Source organism: Coenobita brevimanus, chromosome 90, assembly GCF_032717465.1.
Source record: "Coenobita brevimanus isolate Jiangsu-jjx chromosome 90, ASM3271746v2, whole genome shotgun sequence".
NCBI classification, from domain to species: Eukaryota; Metazoa; Arthropoda; class Malacostraca; order Decapoda; family Coenobitidae; genus Coenobita; species Coenobita brevimanus.
This window is the reverse complement of record NC_137043.1, coordinates 11747126-11768878: the sequence shown is the minus strand read 5'-3', so window position 1 is coordinate 11768878 and position 21753 is coordinate 11747126.

The window sequence follows — 21753 nt, the reverse complement described above, 5'->3', positions numbered from 1 at the left end:
AATACTCATTGATAGGGTTAGGCATATGACAGAGGAGCTAGTTGGAGAAGAACAAGGGGGATTTAGGAAGGGAAAAGGGTGTGTAGATCAGATACTTGTTCTACGATGTTTAATGGAGACGTATCTAGAGAAGGGAAAGAAAGTGTATGCTGCCTTCATGGACTTGGAGAAAGCTTATGACAGAATAGATGGGCAAGGTATGTGGAAGGTATTAAGAATATATGGAGTGGAGGGGAAATTGTTGAGTGCTGTGAAGAGTATGTACGAGGGAGCTAGGCCTACGGTGCGAGCGGATGGTGAGCTGAGTGAGTTCTTGTTCTCAATGTGGGACTGAAACAGGGTCGTGTGATGTCTCCATGGCTTTTTAATATATACATGGATGGGGTTGTAAAGGAGGTGCAAGGTAGGGCAGCGGATGTGGGGGTGGCTCTAATGAATGAGGATTAGATTTGGAAGATTCCGGTATTGCTGTTTGCTGATGATACAGTATTGTTGAGTGAAGATGAATGAGAGTTGCAAGGTTTAGTGAATGAGTTTGGGACAGTGTGTAAGAAGAGGAATCTGAAAGTTAATGTAAACAAAAGTAAAGTTATGGTGTTTGAGAGGAATGAAATCACAGAATGTACATTGAGGTTGGATGGTGAGGATATGAAGAATGTGAGTGCATTCAAGTGCTTGGGTGGTGTGATGAGTAGGGATGGAACTTTGGGGGATGAAGTGCGTGAAGGGGTGCAGCAGGGAGGGGGGGTTGTTGGTTCACTGAAAGCGGTGATGAGAAATAGGGAGGTGAGTATGGAAGTTAAGAAGTCACTGCATGATAGTATTGTGATCCCTACCCTGACGTCTGGAAGCGAGGCGTGGACCTTGCAAGAGGGGAACAAGTCAAGAGTGAGAGCAGTGGAAATGAGTTACTTGAGAGGAGCATGTGGAGTGACATGGAGGGACAGGTTGACGAATGAAGAAGTGAAGGAACGTTGTGGGGTGGATGTGGATGTGGTTGAGAAGATTAGGAGAAATACACTGAGGTGGTTGGACATGTGGAGAGAATGGAATGAAAGACTGACTAAGAGGGTGTATGTAGGTGAGGTGGAGGGACGGAGAGGGAGAGGTAGACCGAGGATGAGGTGGAGGGATGGAGTTGAGAGGTATATGAGGGAGGGGGGGGTGACTTGGGGGAGGGTAGTCAAATGGTGGGTGACAGAGCGACTTGGAGGCGTTTTGTCTGCGGCCACCTTTTGCGGGATTAGGGCGTCGGACTATAGATAGATAGCTTTTAGTTATTACACTATCATAGGCTGCTTATTATGTGTGGGTGTAAAGTAGCACAGCCAAAGATAATTCGATTATTGGTGTTCAGTATAGACAAGCTGTGTTAAGAGTGAGGAAAGGGAGAGGGCAGAGCACTATGTACAAGTCTGCGCTTCACTATACAGTACCTGTAACCCTGCATTGAGTATTAACTAAGACAAGGCAATCTGATGTAGTTGCAGAATTCGTTAAGCTTGATATTTCCCTTTAACCCACAGTGTGCACTGAGTAGCACAAGCAGAGGTGGTCCAGCAATGAAAGTTTTACCTGGACATTTATTTTAGGCATGTTGTGTACAAAAGTGACACGATTAAAAGTGCTCCATTTATTTAAAATAAGAGAGAGAGAGAACTGCATCCTGTTAAGAGGCATATTTAATTAAAACCTGGAGTTTGTTATAAAGGTGTATTGTGCTAAAACCGCATCTGGTAAAAAGGCAAATTGTGTGAAAACCTGATCTTAGTTAAAAGGCACGGAGTGAAAACCTGGACCTAGTGAAAAGGCATAACTGAATAAACTTGGAGGCAATTAAAGGCATATTTTGTAAAAACTTGGACCCAATTAAAAGGCATGTTGTGAATAATGTGGGTCTCGTTTAAAAGGCAATATTGTGTGAAAACTTGAACCTTGGTAAAAAAGCATCTTTGTGTGGAAAAACGTAGTACAGCAAAGGTGGACAAGATATCTGAGAGTTCATAGTCTGGTGGTAGTAGACCACTAAAACAATATTGCCCTTTATATATTTGGGGATAAACTATGAAGAAGTGAGCAGTGAATCATAGTACAGATAAGGTTAGGTGAAAATGATACTGACTCATTCAAACTGACTGATTATTGAATGATGGACATGGAGGCAGTATGAATGGCTGAGCAGTGAATGAGAGTGAAAGGTGAAAGGATAATGATGTTAATAAAGAAAGATGTGCAATGTATGAAAGAATAACCCTGATTGAATGAGATATGTGCCAGTCAAGTGGATGACATATGATGGGTGGAGATGAAAGCAGAGTGCATTATGTATAATTAATTAGTGTCTGATGGCGAGCTGGCTAATTTGTGACATGATTATTCCCTTCACTCCGATAACTTATTATTATTCCCACACAGGGAAGCCCGTGGGTTTATTTTTCTCTTAGCATGTGTGTGTGTGTGTGTGTGTGTGTGTGTGTGTGTGTGTGTGTGTGTGTGTGTGTGTGTGTGTGCAGAGGGGAGGGGGGCAGTATAGCTAAAGCAGCTTTGATTAAATGTAGATCCAACATGGCATGGGGGGGGGGATGAAGGTAAGCCATGGTTTAAGTTGTTTGACTTTGATAATAGTATGTCAAGATCAGTGTCACAAAGGAAGGTCAGCTCAAACACATCTGAACCGAATCAAATCAAACTTGGCTGAAGGAATGAGAGTTAGGTAAGGATTAAGCATTACGATTTTCAGAACAATCTTCTAAAAGTAAGATGACAGGATTAGGTCGATGGTTTGGTGTTATAACTCAGTTTTGATTCAATTTACAGCAGAACTGGTGGAAGGCTTGAGGGTCAGGAAACGATGTAATTATTCAAATCTGTGGCTAATCAGTTGAAAATCACGGTCACATGACAAGATCAAATGATTGGCTATTCAAGAGATTTCAACTCGCAGTGTTGCATTCTGGGTGATCCTGTATGTTTAGATTGTTCTTAGCACCTAAGATTAAAAAAAAAATAAAATAAAGTGATATTTGGTAGTGAAATTGTTATCGAGGTTATAATACTCCTTCCAGATGGAACACCCTCTTAAGCTGAGTTAAATCGTGTGTATACAAAAACAGAACATAAAAAAAAAAGAAATCCACTGAGTGAAGTGAATATTAAGGGCTATATCCAGTCCTTCCTGACCGAAAAATCCAAGTTTTATTAAAGCCGTTTGTCTGTTAGTATGTGGGCTGCAAGACAAAATGTAGGCAGGGTATATGCGAGAATGCTGTATAATCATGTGGATGATAGATGTAGGTGGGGGGGAGTGCGTATGAATTATTTGTGATTGAGGAAGAGGGGAGTCTGTGCTGATATGAACAAGGAGAGGTTGGCAGTGAATCCATGAATGTACCAGAGAGAGAGAGAGAGAGAGAGAGAGAGAATGTTCGTGAAAAGTGAATGAACAAGAATTACAAAAGCTACATCTTCCAGGAATGCCCATTACTAATACAAGTAGTCCAGGCAAGAGGTCAGGGGCGTGACCCATAATATTACAGCTTATTCATATGTGAAACACTGTAAATTGGGTAGGAAACAGCATATCGGCTTTACAGGTAGCCATTAAATTCAATAGCTATTATTTTTTTTTTTTTTTTGTTCTTTATCGCTGACATAAGAACAGATTCTCATAAAAGTTGTCTTAGAGCAAGAAATTACAATTATTGTATACAATTTTTGGCACATTATTCGCCAGCTCATATTAAGCCTTCGTAGAATCGTAATATAGTTCAGAGGAAGTTTCTTGACTGGCAACAGTTACGTTCGTATAGTAACCACCACTAAACTATGAAGGCTGGAAGTACTGCACAAAGTCAGACTACTTGACTCTACAGCCCTCTCTTTTGTTATCCTCACAGGCTCTGATGATTAACACTTAGCTAAACATATCTATATACGTCCTAACCAAGACAATGTCTTATGTTCACATGTTTAACTAGGCTCCAATACTCACACTTAAGTAAAGTTTATCGTCTGAGTTAAAACGGAATAGATTACAGATGTTCTGACTTTTGGAGGATTTCTTTTTATCTCCAGTCCCGCAGACTAGGCCACAGTGTTTTCATTCCTAGTGGCGTCATCAAGGGTTACTTCTTTTGCAGTTGTGACTGTCCAAAGAGTATAGAAAAATCCCCACTCACGAGAGTAAATACTCAGATAAATAGTCATATACAAATGCTCGTGGGCCCTTCGGGCCCCTCGCACTTGCTCATGTGGAGGGCTCCCGCGCTGCTGTAGTTTATTTTAGTTGTACCTATGGGCAAAAAATTCTACGGAGATCCTATGCCGGGCGCCTGGAGCGGCGCGTTTTGGTCAAAATGTGATCGCTCATTAAATATAGTAAAAGTTTTTCAATTGTGATGGGACCAAGTTTTTTCACGTCAGCGAATTTTTTGCGATTTTTCGGCCAATTTTGGTGCGATTTGAATGTGTAGTTTCGGCTGCCAAAAACACACACACACACACACACACACACACACACACACACACACACACACACACACACACACACACACACAGCTAGTGCTATAGTATATTAGATACGGAAACAGAATATGACACTGCTATTCAATTAAATATGTTTTGCTCCTTGGCCCAGTTTGTCTGTCAGCCTACGATCATTTTAAGCAGTGCTATGAATGTATATATATATATATATATATATATATATATATATATATATATATAGATAGATAGATAGATAGATAGATAGATAGATATATTGCATGTGCTTTCATCAGCACTAGAATATTGAGTCTGAAAGTCATCATAGGAACAAGTAATCAAATTTAGTGTGATAAAGTTAATGCAGTCAGGGTCATACAAAACAGGAAAAAGAGGTGTTACTGGCCAGGCGGAGGCAAGCACTCTCTGGCGACTCATGTTGTATCTAAGTTGTTCCTGACGAGAGAACTCATGATATTAAATTCATGAAAAAAGGTAGAACTCAAGTAGCTGTTCATGAAACACGCGGACTGATACTTTTACCTCAGTTGTATATTGGTTGGCTAGCAGGAGTACCCGGCGTTGCCCGGGCCAAAAAGGCGAACACACTAATCCTATTTGTCCTAGTTTAGTCTTTCTTTCTACATCAGAAAGACTATGCACCTCTTTTGCCTTGAAGATGGATTATAAGAGGTCCAGGAACTTTCTATTTCAGCTTTTGCAGAATAACGCACAGCATTTGTGAGCACTTGTTTATTATTACCGGTGACCGCAAATGACCTCCGACCGGTGTCCTCAAAATAAAATTACCTCGGTGATCAACCTAACACAGCCTATGTCCGAACTGGAGGTCATGTGAGTCTCCCTGCCTAAAAATTAGGCTGCAAGGGTACCTGGTACTGCCCAGGCCAAAAATGGCGAACACTATACCGGTGACCTCAGATGACCCAGATCTGAAGTATGACCTCCTAAAACCATCATTGAGTCACCCTGATTCAGGGTATATATGAGTCAGGGGGTCTCTGGCCCCAGGTTTGGGTGTGATTGAAGGACAAACAAACAAACAACGCGGTTCTTATATATATATATATATAGATAGATAGATAGATAGATAGATATAGATATAGATAGATAGATAGATAGATAGAATAGATAGATAGATAGATAGACTAGATAGATAGATAGATAGATAGATAGACAGATATAGATATAGATATATAATAATGCACCTGAAAGATAAGACCATACATCCTCCTCCCTCGATGGTTTACATTTGTATGGGTTTGCATTTTACTTGGGCAGATAAAAATCAGAGGGACATTCCTTCTTTAGGGAGAGAATTTTTTTTATTTTGTTCCTTTGTTAAGTACTCTGTATTTGTGCTAAAAATGAACCTGATCTATACTCATATCTTAGTGAAAAATCGTTTAACACTAATCATATCAATATTCTCTCAAATCGTTATAATGTATTGCTCATTTTTATATACTCAGCTTAGGAGAAACCTCTGGCAGGGAAGAGGCCATTATTTTTACCAAACAGCCCTAATATGAACTAATGAGATGGGTTTAGGTAGGTTCAGGAAATAAATATAAATCAAACTTGTCAAATACCCTTCCTTATGTAACAGTGTCTGTGAAATGTGCTACACAATCACTCAGTCTATCCATCCATCCAGTCATCATCCAGTCATTCCTCCATCTGGAATTCAGGAGCCCGGGATTAAACTGCTCAGCCCAGACATTAAATGCGACAGTGATCAATCGCTTTCCCCTATGGATAGCATTTGGTTGGGACGCCTTAACCTACTAGAAGACCAGCCGTCCTGTTGTTGGCTATATGGTCATCACCCAGCGAAGTTACTGTTTTCATTTGCATCAATAAGCGATTTAGGATTTCCGGTCGGTGTTAAGTCGCGAGAGGGTAACAATACATCAACAAAGCTGAAAGGGGCGCTTCAGTTAGCATAAAATGTAAAGTACGTTTTTACGTTCCATAACCTTCTTTCCATACCGTGTAGAGTCCGTTCTCTTTACATACAGCGATTGCATGTTTGATGGGTACTCTCACGAGGCAGCCGACTGAGCTATCCCCAGAACACACAAGACCGAAGAACGGGTGTTTATGGACCATCCTGTACGATGAAAGGGAAATGTACCCACCGTAAGCAATAGCAGTTTTAGCCCCAACCCTGCAAAACCGAGGGAGTCATAAAAATAATCTACGTCATTTTCTACAATAAACAAGTTGCCCGAGGAGAAAACTTTTGTCGTGAATCAGCTTATTTTGTTTTTTACTATAATATTCACTGTCTTTGATATTCTAGAGGTAGCTGGGATTCATTGTATTAGTGCCACTCGGGAACGAGCGACTAAACAGTCTCGCCTAAAATGTCGAGACCAGTCAGCTTAGCCCTGGACCTCTACTCTCATAAAAGAGAGAGAGAAAGAGAAAAAAAATGACAAATGACGAGTAGTGAATGGTGTGCTGTGAATGATGGATGATGGATGATGGATAACTGATTGCTGACAGATGACTGACGCTGCTGCGGATGATGATGATGAGAAGGGGGAAGAGGATATTGATGATGATAATTTTGATGATGATGATGAAGAGGAGGAGGAAGAGGAAGATGATGATGATCATAATGATGATGGTGAGGATGATATTCATTCTACTTTAGCTGTGAACTCTTTGGTAGCTGTACGGGTTAAGATAAAATTAAAAACAAACACTCAATTCAACTTTGAGTCAAGAAACAATATGAATAGAACCCCTGGAGCGGCGACCTCACAAGAGAAGCCTCAAAGGGGTATAAACAACAGCATCCGGCCTCCTTAGACCATGTTTGTGGAGGAGAATGAAGCCGTATAAAAGGCGGCCAGAGAAAGGAAGCCCGGGTTCCCTCCCTTTAATCTCCATAAAGCTAATGACTTCCAGAAAACAACCTGTTATTGACCATTTGCGTTTGTTTCCTTCTTCTTTCCCTCTTTCGTCCTCGCTGCTCCCAGTTCTTCTCCTTCCTCTAATTCTTACTCTTCCACCATCTTTCACTGCTCATCTTCTTACCACTTGTTTCCTTTTTCCCAATCCACAACGTGCTCAAGGAGTAAGACAAGGCACATCATTTTTCCAGGAGGAGGAGGCATAGATTCAAGGAGGTTTACAGAGAAAGTGTTGCCTCGAGACTGGGAGTGATTCCAAACAGACAACCATGTTAGTGCTGACTGTACGCTTGTTAAGGTTACAACAGTGAAAAGTGTTTACAGCTCCATTCCACAACACGCATCATCAACAACACGGGGCGGCATAAACACCTGTAGGAAGAGGCAGACGAAGTAAATGGAAGTAGAAGTGGAAGTGGAAGACTAGAAGAAGTAGAATTAAAATAAATAGAAATAAAAGAAGTACAAATAGGACTAGGAGGAGTAGAAGCAGTAGAAGCAGAGGCAGAAGGAGTAAAAGTAAAAGTAGAAGTAAAAGTACAAGTGGCAGAAGTAGTAGAATTTATAGATGTAGTAGCAGAAGTAGAAGTAGAAGTAGTAGATGCAGAGGCAGTAAAAGTAGAAGTAGAAGTAAACGTAGAAGTAGTATATATAAAAGTAGTAGGTGTAGAAGTAGTAGAAGTAGAAGTAGTAGAACCAGAAGTAGTAGAAGCAGAAGTAGAGGCAGTAGAAGTAAAAGCAGTAGATGCACAAGTAGTAGAAATAGTAGATGTCGAAACAGTAGATGTAGTCGTAGTAGATGTAGAAGTGGTAGAAGCAGAAGTAGTCGAAGTATAGGTGGTAGAAGTAAAAGTACGAGTAGTAGAAATGGAAGTAGTAGACCTAGAGGTAGTAAATGTAGAAGTTGTAGATGCAGAAGTAGTAGAAGCAGAAATAGTAAAGTAGAGTTAGTAGAAGTAGAAGTAGTAGAACCAGAAGAAAGGTAGAAGTAGAACTAGAAAACGTAGCGAAAGAAATAAGAAGGCGGGTCAGGTTTAATCCCTATCGACTGCTTGAGGATTTTTAAGGTGGACAATATTTACTTGGCCCTATTCTTCCCCCTAGAGTAAGACATGCAACAGCCGATGTTACATGCAGGTCCCCACATGTACTACCAAATGAAGAGTCTTTTACTTTTCGTGTTCTACATCACCTCCAGTCTCGGCCACACAGCATTATATTAGTCTAATATATGTAAAAATACTATTATTAGCAAGTCAGCAGATTTAGTTAACGATAATGAGTATTTTAATTCCTTATAACCAAATATATCCATTATGGCTACTGTTTAGCAATGATATGTCTCATTTTGGCAATAATCCGTGTTATTATAAGAATAATTTACATAAACTCTTGGATAAAGGGAAGTCTGTCTTTGGCGACATAATTATCTGTTGTTAGCTTGAGTAAATTACACAAGTGATTGACAGTAGTTTGAGGTTAAAATAGTTTTTGTACCTTGCATGAAAAGGAAGGTAGAGGTCACCGAACCCTCCCCTCCACAGACCATAAATCCATAGTGGTTTTCTGCCATACTGAACTCCGTGCAGTCGATATATAAAATTTACTTTATTTTTCTTTTATATGACGACGGATTAGTAGTAGGTGGTGGCGACCACCATCCACTCACTTGATGTAGTGCTGCCTACTTCTTCCTTAGCCTTTATCATTCCTTCTCTGTGCCTGTCCTCCTGTCTTCTTATTTCTCCCATCTTTCCTGTCACTTCTTATTGCTTTTCTTTCCTTTACAGGTGGCTTTACTTTCAGTGACAAGCCAAATGGTTTCTTGTACACCAAGAAACCATTTACAACGCTGGGTGGTAACCATATAACCAAACCATACGTGCTCCCTCCATGTCAACAAGTGGGTTGGTGGAGGGTTAGTGCCCCTCCCCGTAAAACAAAGAACTCAAAGTCAAATGGCCACCCCTTACAGGATTATGGCGTCTGGCTATGTATAGATAGACGACGATTTCCTCCAAACAGTGCATGTATCTTTTTTGTGGTCGCCCACGTAATTTACAGATGTTATCAACCCTCTATTGAGATTTAAAGGGACCCTCCAGATTTTCGTACTGCTGTGTGTGTGTGTGTGTGTGTGTGTGTGTGTGTGTGCTCTTGATATGACTATAAATTGGATGTGATATATGGGAATGTGTCATAGCTCATATTTAACCTGAACACCTGTATCCAAAGGGCAGTTTAATCGTACACGTGCCATCTCTCACAGGGACCCACGTGACAGCCACCTCTTTCCACCTCCACGCCTCACAAGGACTTCCATCCCTCCCCCTTTTTTTTTTATCGCGTTCTGGGTTTTTATAGTTGTTTTGGTTTTTTCTTTTTCACTATAGCACATCAAAGGCGCCGATCTTAATCAGAAAAAGAAATAGAGGTTAGGTACGAAGGATTTAAGATTGATGGCCGTATTCCAGGTGGCACAGGACGCTTCGTAGCAACTCTTCCATAGCGATTTACTTTGCACATCACACCTTGAGATTTTCTTTTGTACAAATTATATCATTGTACGTGGCATGGGAGGCTTGGTGGCAATTCTTCCTAAACGATTTATTTTTCATGCAGGCACTTTTTTTTTTTCCTATCCTTTTAGGTGGTATAGCAGGCTTCGTTGCACGTGTTCCTTAGTGATTGATTTTGCATATTGTACCTCAGCATTTTCCTTTGTTATTCATATCGCTTTATTTCAGTGTTTGCACCAATTACAAATTACATGATATTGATAAAATTAGGATAAATCGTGAGGGAAAAAGGTGATGTGAATTCTCGAAAGCCTCTTAAGATACTCCTTTGAACCCCACACCCTCTGACTTAAGAACTGCTGCCCACCCTCACCCTCACCACCACCATTTTCATCATCATATCATATTATGCTAGTATATTCTGGACAGTTCAGTTCAAGTTGGGTAATAAATATCGTTTCTAAAAATGTAAACTACTGCAGAACCCCCCACCCCGTCCCCCACCCCCTTTTTATACAAACCCCCTGAAGATTGATCCCACCTTAGGAGAGACTGATCGGCAAGAGGAAACGAAGCACCAAGTTAAAACCGCCGCAATATCAGACTCCGAACGTTGAACGGACCCCTGAGCCTCGTTTCCTCTTGTCGATCACAATGTCGGAGCAAACGTGGTCGCACCCTTACAGTTTGTTGCAAGTCAGAACTGGCTATGCCTGTGACACGTTTCTCTCACTGAAAAGCAAGCCAGATGATGTTTAGCCTCATTATTTTCTACACAGTTAATCATTTTTGGCCGTGAGAGTTACTTGATACTGCCAATGGAGGTCACACAAATTATGACAAAATACTTACTGGCAGCATTTTATCGATGTTCATGTGATGTCACCTGCTGTTACGGCAGATTTATCAGCGAGTTTTTATATATTGTGTATCTTTTACGTATGCAGTTTCTTTTCTTCACCCCTTCAGCCAGAGGATGTAATTTCTATATTATCTTTCTACCACCTGGCCATTTTTGTTGCTTCGGAGAGACTTTTCTGACTTACGTCATTAAACGAGAGCACGATCAAAAGGATAGTGGATATGACATCACCAAAGAGTATAGAGAAAGATAAGAGGGGACAGTCGCGCGAGTCTCTACGGGAAAAGTGTAACTCCGGGAACAGTGGCGCCGCCCGCCATAAACTGTGATAGCAGTCGCTTGTGCTGGCTCACACTACACCAGAGTTTAAGGCAAATGTTAGCACTTACGTGGATTGTAACAATGTCTTAAGCTCCATTATAGCCTATACATATAAAACGATGCACTAATTTGGAAATCTTATATACTAAATATTCAGCAGGAAAAAATTTGTAAATAAATACAAATCAGAGTGGCGCTCGTCACTGACACCTCATACCTCTCGACTTGACACACTGGCATCTGTGATTTACATCTTCATTTAAAACTCTTGGCAGTAAATCAAGTGTCATTCAAAAGACTGAGACGTAGGGAGTAAATAAATGAGATATATCAGGCCAATCAAATAAGAAATTGAAACCCTACGTTGCAATAAATAATAACAATACTGTATCTGGAGCAGCATTAGAATGATTTTAAGAAAATATCTGTTCTGTCTGCATGTATAACTACTGTATGAATCCAGACAGAGGGAGCATATATAATTATGTTCCTCAGTATTACATCCTAACTTAACCTATCCTTCTAACCTAATACCTTACTTAACCTAACCTATCCTAAACTAACCTAACCTAACCTATCCTTGGGAACACAGGGATGACCCCCAGAGAGAGAGAGAGAGAGAGAATGATAAAGATGAGAGAGAGAGAGAATGATAAAGATGAGAGAGAAAGGGAGGGTTACTAGTAAATTATCAGAAACGAAATACATAACAGTGATGACTATATACCGGTAGTGAAGATTATCTCTTGGTTCATATTATTCTGTTAAATATTTCAACCTCTCCATATTAACAGTCATGGAATAATGATGTCAATATCAATATTAATCAAAGCACTTTTGCTGCATATGAGGAATTATTGTACCAACAAGGTATTTTTTAACAATAGAAAAAAATAACTGCGACTTTTTGATGGGGGGGATGTAATGCCAAACCTTATAAATGTATATACAGGGTTGGTGGCTTTAAACCAATGGTTTAAACCAGTTTTTTTTTTTTTTACAATTTTCTCTCTCTCTCTCTCTCTCTCTCTCTCTCTCTCTCTCTCTCTCTTCTACAGCTAAATTTAAAAAAAAAAATCAATTGCAAAAGTAAAAGAGGTCTTCCATGTTTTACTAAACCTTAACTTAGTGTTTTGAAAGCATGTGAGACAAGTGTAGCTGACTGATAAAAGTTGACAAAAGCATGAGACAAATGTAGCTGGCTGATAAAAGCATGTGAGACAAATGTAGCTGGCTGATAAAAGCATGTGAGACAAATGTAGCTGGCTGATAAAAAAACTGGCTGATAAAAGCATGTGACACAAATGTAGCTGGCTGATAAAACTATGTGAGACAAATGAAGCTGGCTGATAAAAGCATGTGAGACAAATGTAGCTGGCTGATGAAAGCTGATAAAAAAACATGTGAAATAAATGTAGCTGGCTGATAAAAGCTTGCTTTTAGACTAAATCAGGAAACGTATTTTTATGACAGAGTTCATGAACTTGTCATCGAAGTGCTCAGCACAAAAAACATAACTTCAAAACAGAGACTCGGATGTTCTTCCCAGGAGATCTGCCCTCATGGATTTTTTTTTTTAAACAACAAAACAGAGGAAGGAAAAACAAATCAATAAAATATAATAATCCATACGTCAGATTACTGGTGTCTTGTGTTCATAAAATATCTGTAACAGTTATACTTGAACAGCTGTAGGTTGAAGTTTGGAAGGAAACAACTCTAGGGAAGCGAGTTCCAAAGAGATGCAGTTCGGGAAATGAAAGAATTCTGATAGGCAGATGTTCTGCAATATGGCTGAGTGACATTCCAGTCATGAGCGCTACCAGATGCCCGTGTAGCACGAGGGAAGGCATGGAGAGGCGGCACCATGGACGCAGCTTCGTCTGAGCATTTGCCATACAAATATCTGTAAAATAATGCAAGGGAGGCAACATTGCTTCTTAACTGTAGGGGAGGTAGTTTATTTGTAATGGCAGGGTTGTTAATAATTCTAACAGCCTTGTTCTGAATTTTGTCTAGTTGTTTTAATGCAACCTCTCCACATCCACTCCACAAGGGTGGGCAATATTCAAGCTGAGAGCGCAATGAGTCTTATAAATTACAGTTAACTGCTCGTCAGAGAAGAAGTTACGGACTCTGTAAATTAATCCAAGTTTCTTTGAGGCGGTTTTAGCAAGCGATTTAACATGAGAGGTCCAGCTGAGGGCATTGTTAAGTGAGAAGCCGAGAATTTCAATACTTTTGAAGATGGGAATATTAGTAGTACTGAAGGTAATATACGAATCTGGCAATATCTGTATTACTAAACTGTATATATTTAGTTTTACTAGCATTAAATGAGACAAGGTTGTTTTGTCCCCATTCACTGATCATAGATAGGTCTTGATTTATGGAGATGGCTGTATTGAATTGAGAGGAAGAGATATTAGACTTTGTAAATGGGTGTCTGAATGAACTATGCAGTGTTGAGTCATCTGCGTATGATTGGATGGGATTGTGGGTGACAGATAAGAGATCATTAACATGAACCAGGAACAGGGTTGGGGCCAGAACTGATCCCTGCGGCAAGCTGGCTTTAATTGAGTGGAAATTGGAATATACATCATCTACTTTTACTCTTAACTTCCTGTCACTAAGATATGAGGAAATCAAAGGAACAAAAGACGTTAGTCCACAGCAAAGGAGTTTGGACACCAGGGAATGGTGCCATACTCTATCGAAAGCTTTAGAATTATCAAGGGCTACTACATGAGTTTCTCCATGTTGGTCGATTGACTGATTAATGGTATGAGTTAGGAGATTGAGTATATCAATGGTGGACCTTTTGTGGTGAAAACCATATTGTCTATCACTAATTAAGTTGTTGGATTCAAGATGTTTAAGAATGTGCTTAATAATTAAAGTTTCAAATATCTTATCGAAAGAAGATGTGATTGCTACTGGTCTGTAATCAGAGGAGTCAGAGGAACTCCCTTTCTTCGGAACTGGGTGGATATTGGCTTCTTTCCATGAATTTGGGAATGAAGATGTACGTATGCATAGTCTGAATAATTTAGCTAGAACGGAGGCAAGTTCAGGGGAACACTTTTCAAAACAATTGGCGGAATTCCATCTGGGCCTGGAGTTTTGATGGTGGGTAAATTGTCTAAGATGGATTTTACGTTTCTTATCTGTATTTTAAGTGGAACAATTTCGGGAGAGTCAAGATCTAGTACTGGGACGTTCTGGCTGGCTTCGTCTATGGTAGAATTTCTGGCAAATGTACTGGAAAAAATATCTGCTTTAGCACTTGGGTCATTTGTAATGTTGTCATCTGAAGATTTTAGTGGAGGAATGGATGATGACTTGTTAAAGTTTTTATTGAAAGAATAAAGAGTTCACCAGAATATTCTATTGTCATTAGAGTTGTTAAGTAGTTTTAATGCTTGCTTTTGAAGACAGATTGATTTAGCTAGATTTATTACAGCTTTTGCATGATTTCAAGCAATTTTTAACAGAGAGAGTGATTTAGATGTTTATTTTATTTTAAGTAAAAGTTATATGCTAATGACTTTTGGGCTGTTGCTCTGGCACAGTTGCCATCAATCCATTTTGGAGAGTTCGATCTTTTAGTGAACTGATGACTTGGTATGAGGAAATCCATACCAGCTAGTATTAAGCTGCAAATATGAGACTGGGTAGAATTGGGATCACTAAAAAAAGAAAGACTGCCATGAAATGTCAGCAAGATAATTTCTAAATCCATTCCAGTTTGCCCTGTCAAAGTGCCATCGGGTCACCCTGATAGGTTCAGAATGGGGAGGTGTGGGGGAGTTAACTAATGAGGCTTTGATGAGATTGTGGTCAGAGGATCCAATTGGTGACAGTGCCTCTATCCTGTGTTGATCTGGATTATTTGTCAAGAATAAATCCAGGATATGGGCATTATGGTCAGGGATAGACTACACAGATATATTTGGTAATATTTTGACAATTTGGTTTATACAATGAGTAATCAAAACTGGATGAAGTGAAGTTTATAATTGTGTCAACTGCATATTGGGATTTGATATAACAACAGGTGCCACCCTTGTTACGGAAGTTTGTGGGGAGATGGTAACCGGGAAAACAAAATGGGGATATATCAGTAGTGGGTGAGATTTGTGGTTCTGTGAGGAAAAGGGCCAAAGGGGATATGGACTGAAGGAAAAAATGAACTGAGTTTAAATTTGTGCTAAGGCTGCGGATGTTGGTGAAGAATAAGGCCGCACTTTCACTTCTCCGTTGACGAGCATCATTGGAAATTGCAAGAGTCGCTGTCGGTGTATCATTAAATCGTGAGGACCGTGAAAACCTGAGGACGAGGGCACCAGGCACACCCCAAAAAACAAAAACGATGATGTAGGTTTTATGGCGATGAATACACTTATGAATGGTGAAAATTAGCCGAGAAGAGAATTTTTGGGGTTTGCCTGGTGCCCTCGTCCTCGGGTTTTCACGGTCCTCACGATTTAATGATACACCGGGACAGTCACTTGATGGCAACCGGGAGGACCCTGTGCTGCCACCCCTACCCTGCCTGTGGTGGCAATCTGAGGTACCTCCTCATTTGATAGTAACATTGCAGCAGCCATTGCTAAAGAGAATGAATAGAAAGTGTGATAAATTATGTTATGCGCTTGTAGTATGGTGTAGACAGTTGAAGGTAGAGGTATTATGGAAGCATGCTGGCCTACTCCCTGTGTAAATGAATGCACTGAAAATGTTCAGCAAAGGAAGATGGTCAGGATCAAGTCCTGAGGACTGGTGAAACAGGAGCTTCAGCTCTCCCTATCACCAGCTTGCCATCCACCTCGGGAGTACTGCCCTGTTCGAATGGTGCTACAGTCTACCATTGAGAAATTCCATGGCATGAGCAACATAAAAAGAGCCTGATGCGCTAGAACAATGCTCAGTAACCATTTGTAGTGTCGAGATACGTCGCGGTGAAGTAAATACCAAAGCAACAATGACAGAATAACCAACCAGATCAATATTTCTGATAATTTCATCAGCGTGAACTAAGTTAAGATGTGATTGTCAATATATCGCTCACATTTCCTTGTCCTTTGGGAATCGACAAAAAGATAAAACCGGCCTTTTTAGCCTAGAATTTCTGCAGTGAATAGCAGCACTGAACTAACTGCCTGGCATGATGATTACATTCTGCTGCTCTGCTTCCGCGCCCGCCGCTTGGGGGTACCACTGTCACCCAGAGTTACATGGGGATGGTGTGACTGTCCCCTCTTATCTTTCTCTATACTCTTTGACATCACGTCGTCCCACAGTAAATGAATATCTTGTTTTGGCTACCTGACTCCAGAGATAACAGCCCCATTGACTCTGCTTTCGTCTCAGACAATAAAGACATGCAGTGGCGCATTAAACCTGGGTATAGCCCAACATTTGATGAACGATACAGTTCGTCTATACATCGTGGATACAGCCACAGACTCGCCATGAATAGTGTACTGGGACAGTCGTTTCTAACATAGGCCTCACTTCAAATATGCAGTCAGAATCGACTCCACTTCAGGATGACACGGATACGTCAGTCATATAAGAGCAATATCCAATTTTTTTTTTTGTCCAGACTCAATGAATTGCTCAAATAACACCTTGAAACAAACTTAACTTCTTGATAAACCCATCGGGATTAACCCGCGCCGTCCCGAGGACGTACTTCCACGTCCTCACGTTTTGTCACAGCTAATCCCGAGGACGTACTTCAACGTCCTGCAATTGCAAGGTTCATAATTTCCACAATTTTCAATTTTCGCGAGTCATTTTTGGTACGTATACACGGGACACCTGCCTCAACAAGATGCCAGGCAGAGACAATGTCTTACCCAGCATGACCTCCTCCCCCCCCTGCATGCCCTTTTCTCAGCAATTCACCTGTTATCAGTGACCTGGCCAGTATAGCCATGTCATGCCACGGTACGAAATTCAGGGCCAGAGTGATTCCCCAATCAATGACAATGTGGAGGACAAACTTTACATAGCATTAGAGGAAGAAACAGTTAGAAATGATGATCAGGTAATGTGGCAAAAAAAGGTCAGGTATTAGTGAGTGAAACAATGCTTATAATGCCTATATTACTGCTTGAAAACCAATATACTTTTGTACTACATATAAATTCGTAACAGGAAATAAATAAATACCGTTTATGAGTGGTGTGAAATAGTTATCCTCCCATAGAACTCGTTTTCTTTGGCGCCAACCTGATAGAAAACCCAGTAAAGTAAGGAGGCTCTCCTACCTGTAATGAGTATTTTAAACCTCAGGTGAGCGATTTCTCTATGAATTTTCGATGTTTCTCACCAAAAGCGAAAGTTTTAGCAAAAAAAAAAAAGGTCGAAAATTGCCCGGGATTGGGGGGTACCAGTGGTCGAAAAGTGGCCGGGACGGGGCGGGTTAAGCAACTCACAGAAACTTGCGATTTAAATTCATTCGCTTGTAAAAAAAAAAAAAAAAATAGATAACATAACCTCATTAAAACTGAAATCAAAATCGGATTTTGGCCCAGCGAGTTGCAGCTTAAGGATCAACCGTATCCTTTGGTTCTTCAGAGTCTTTGGGTCCAGCAGTTTGTTATGGTCCTGACAGCTAGTCGTCTCGTTTGCCCTCATTCCGGTCGTCATTGGCTCCACAGTCTAGGACAGTCTAAGTATATATCTGGAATCTAGGTATATACTCAGACCGTGATTAGCTGCTGCCAGCCATTCGTTGACGTTCCTGCACATGAAAACTAATGTGGGTTCAATCTCTCTGTCATTCGTGCACCAGTGCGGTGTGCAGCTGGATAACCATATCCGGATAATCCTGATACCATAGAAGACATTTAGTGTACATAACCTTGACGAATCCTCTCTCTCTTTCCCACTCTCCCTCTCTCTCTTTCGCACGCGCGCAAACACACACACACACACACACACACACACACACACACATATATATATATATATATATATATATATATATATATATACCATCATTTTTCCCTGGCCGAATGTGCGGGAGAACAGCGTGTGAGGAGACGATGATTCGGTTTCAGTACCGAGAATGTGTAGGAGTCCGTGTGTGTGGGGGGGGGGTCATGCTATGTATATGTCTGTCTATGCGTTCGTTTGTTTCTTTCATGAGAACGGCAATAGATATCGACCTTTTTTTATGAGGTCGCAACAAGTCTAGTAGGTGATAGAAAAATACAAAAAAAAAAAAAAAATGGTTATCGCGCTCTGCTCTACAACAGGAAATTTAAGAAAGTCGCGAGACGCGAAAATATGCAGATATATATTTTTTCCGATTTTTTAAAATTAAAACTGGTTATCTGGGAATCAGTTACGGCATGGAAACAAAGATAATGTATTTGGAAACATTCTGTGACTCAAAGGCTATTAGTCTCGCAAATTTTTGAAGGCAAGGATTAATATATATATATATATATATATATATATATATATATATATATATATATATATATATATATATATATATATATATATATATATATATATATCTTCCCGTCCGATCAGCAAAGTTAAGCAACGTTGGGTCTGGTTAGTAGGCTACTTGGATGGGTGACCGCCTGGGAACACCAGATACTCTTGGCTAGTTCTCCCTACGTGTCAAGTGGGGTTGGTGGAGGATTAGTGCCCCTCCCTGTAAAACAATTAACTTTAAGCCCTTGGCCACGAATATATATATATATATATATATATATATATATATATATATATATATATATATATATATATATATATATATATAATATGTGTGTGTGTGTGTGTGTGTTCTCAATTCTCCCATTTCTTCATGCGATAGTAGGTGATGATTTCATCACTTACACATTTACTTACTGCATTTGTTTTTAATGATATCATATGAATATTGTTTCAGTGGCATTATTTCACAGTCTGCTACTTTAACTTTACTCGCTCTTTTATATGTCAGTTACGCATGCTAATGCACCAGCTACTCCCTTTCTTAATCTTTCTTGCAGCTAACGCCATACGATGTTTTGAAATTTGCAGTGAGCCAAATGAGGCTAAGGCCATTAGTTTTACCTTTACACCTTAACTCACGCATTACTCGTATACTTCTTGCCAGGGCTGCATGCTGGTGTGGCAGTCACTACCGCCTTTATCTTTTTCTTGTCGGTGTAACTTCCGCATCCGACTTACTGTACCAAAGTTCCGGCACAACTCACACAAACGCCCGTATTTCCAAGGCACACAGATTTTTCCTTGCACATAACTCATGCAGCCATTCTCTCCTGCTTTCCGTCTGGTTCTCTCTCTCTCTCTCTCTCTCTCTCTCTCTCTAATTTATATGTAATGTAAAATATATATTTTTGATCAAATATCTGCAGTGAGACAGATGGTGGAGAAGGCTTTTGAGAAGAACTGTAAGGTGTTAATGGCACTCTTTGTAGACTAGTGCAGTAATGTTGATGTCTGTGAGCGTCGTGCCTTGAAAGTAAACGTAGAAAAGAGTAAAGTGATGGTCACTGAGAGAATATAACTCCTTGTGTGATGTTAGAGTGAATGGAGGGAGACTGGAATTGGTGTAGGAGTTCAAATACCTGGGTACAGTGAGAGAAAAGAGAGGAAAATGAACAAAAGAAATGGAAAGTAGAATGACACAAGGAAGGAAAGTAGCTGGTGCTATGAAGGCCTTGATAAGAAACAGAGGCTTGAATGTTGCAGCTGCACGAGGCTTACATGAAGGAGTGTTAGTGCCAACTTTAACATATGGATGTGAGACTATGGTGTGTCATGAAAATGAAATGCCAAGAGTGACAGCAATGGAGATGGGACTGTTAAGGGAAGTATGTAGAGTACACAGAGTGAATAGGACACGAAATAATGTGATTCGTGAAATATGCAGATTGAAGAAGTCTGTGGACACCAGAATCGAAGGGAGTATACTGAGATAGTATGGTTATGTGGAGAAAATGGATGAGAATGGATAAGAACAGATTGGAGAAAAAGGTTAATCTGAGCGAATTTGTAGGAGGAAGGAGGCGAGGTAGGCCAAGGAAAAGGTAGAGGGATATGGTGGATGAGTGTGTGAGGAAGAGAGGTATGGAAGTCGGTGAGGCTAACAGACTGACAAGAGATCTAGTTAGCTGGCTGAATGTTGTGAGATGAAGTGCATGATCGGGAATTTGGCACCCTTTTTTTTTAAGTGACAGCGTCCTGATTGACTCTATCGGATACGTTTATGTGATGCTACAGAATGTAGTGAATGTTTTGGCTCACCAGATAGAGCCAGGATTCTGGGTGCTTGAATGATAAGTGAATGGAAGCGTGGTCCATGGGACTGGGCAAACTTGGACTGTTTGGACGTTGCTATTCCCCACCTTGCCTTAGGGTGGGAAAAAGGGTCCATATATATATATATATATATATATATATATATATATATATATATATATATATATATATATATATATATATATATATTGTTACGGGACAGACATAATGAACACTTCAAGTGAGAATACTAAAATCACTACTGTCCCGCAAAGTTCCAGGTTCAAAACAAAAGAGTTAGGTAAAATTACAAGTTAAAGTTTAATGCTCAAACTAACAACTAAACATTCAGGACTCATAAGGATAATGTAATGGCAAAACAGGTTACATATATGGTTAACTGCAATAGCCTCTATTAACATGAATTTAGCAAGAGCAAATTTATCTAAGTCAGCCCTGATAAATGAGAAAACCGGATAATGCTCAGTTAAAGCAAGATATATTATTACAGATACAAAATATTATTAATAATGGCTGACATCAAAAACTCTACATGAATCACAAAAAACCTTACCAGGCCCACGAATTAACGCCCCAGGCCATACAGTACAAGAAAAATGGTAACAACACTTATACTCAAATTATACAGCAGCTAGATGGCTGGAGACTTCCTGAGCACTCACAAAAATAATAATACACTATACAGGGGAGGACAGAGATGTGAACAAAATGAGGAGATCTAAGTGGCAACTAATGCAGAGACTGAGCTCATTATATGGGGGGCCGGCAGAGCTTGATTCAACTTGCAAGAAGGACGCGGAAATGAAGGCACAGGGGAGGAAGAGTTGACAGTCCTGCTCTGAATAACAGAAAGAACGACTTACTCTGCTATAAGGGGGAGAAAGGGGGAGTGAGGTAGAACACGCAAGCCTGGTCACTATGAAAGCCACGAGGCGAATCGTGATGAAACATGCAGCATACTGTACGTTAGAATTATACAAAGGATGATGAAATCATAGGCTATGTAACACCTCCCCACAAAGAAAAAGAAATTTACAAAGGAAATTTCTTATTACTCTAAAACAATCTGTCTAAAGTCTAGATAAGCAATCTGCAATAACATTTTCTTTCCCCTTGACATGTTGTATGTCTAATGAATACTCCTGAAGAAGTAGACTCCATCTTGTCAATCTCTGATTTTTATCTTTAAACTTACTAAGGAATTTCAGTGGGTTATGATCGGTATAAATGACTATGGGGTCAAAACCAGAACACAAATAAAATGAAAAATGCTGTAAACCCAAAATCAAGGCCAAAAGCTCTTTCTCAATAGTTGAGTAGTTCT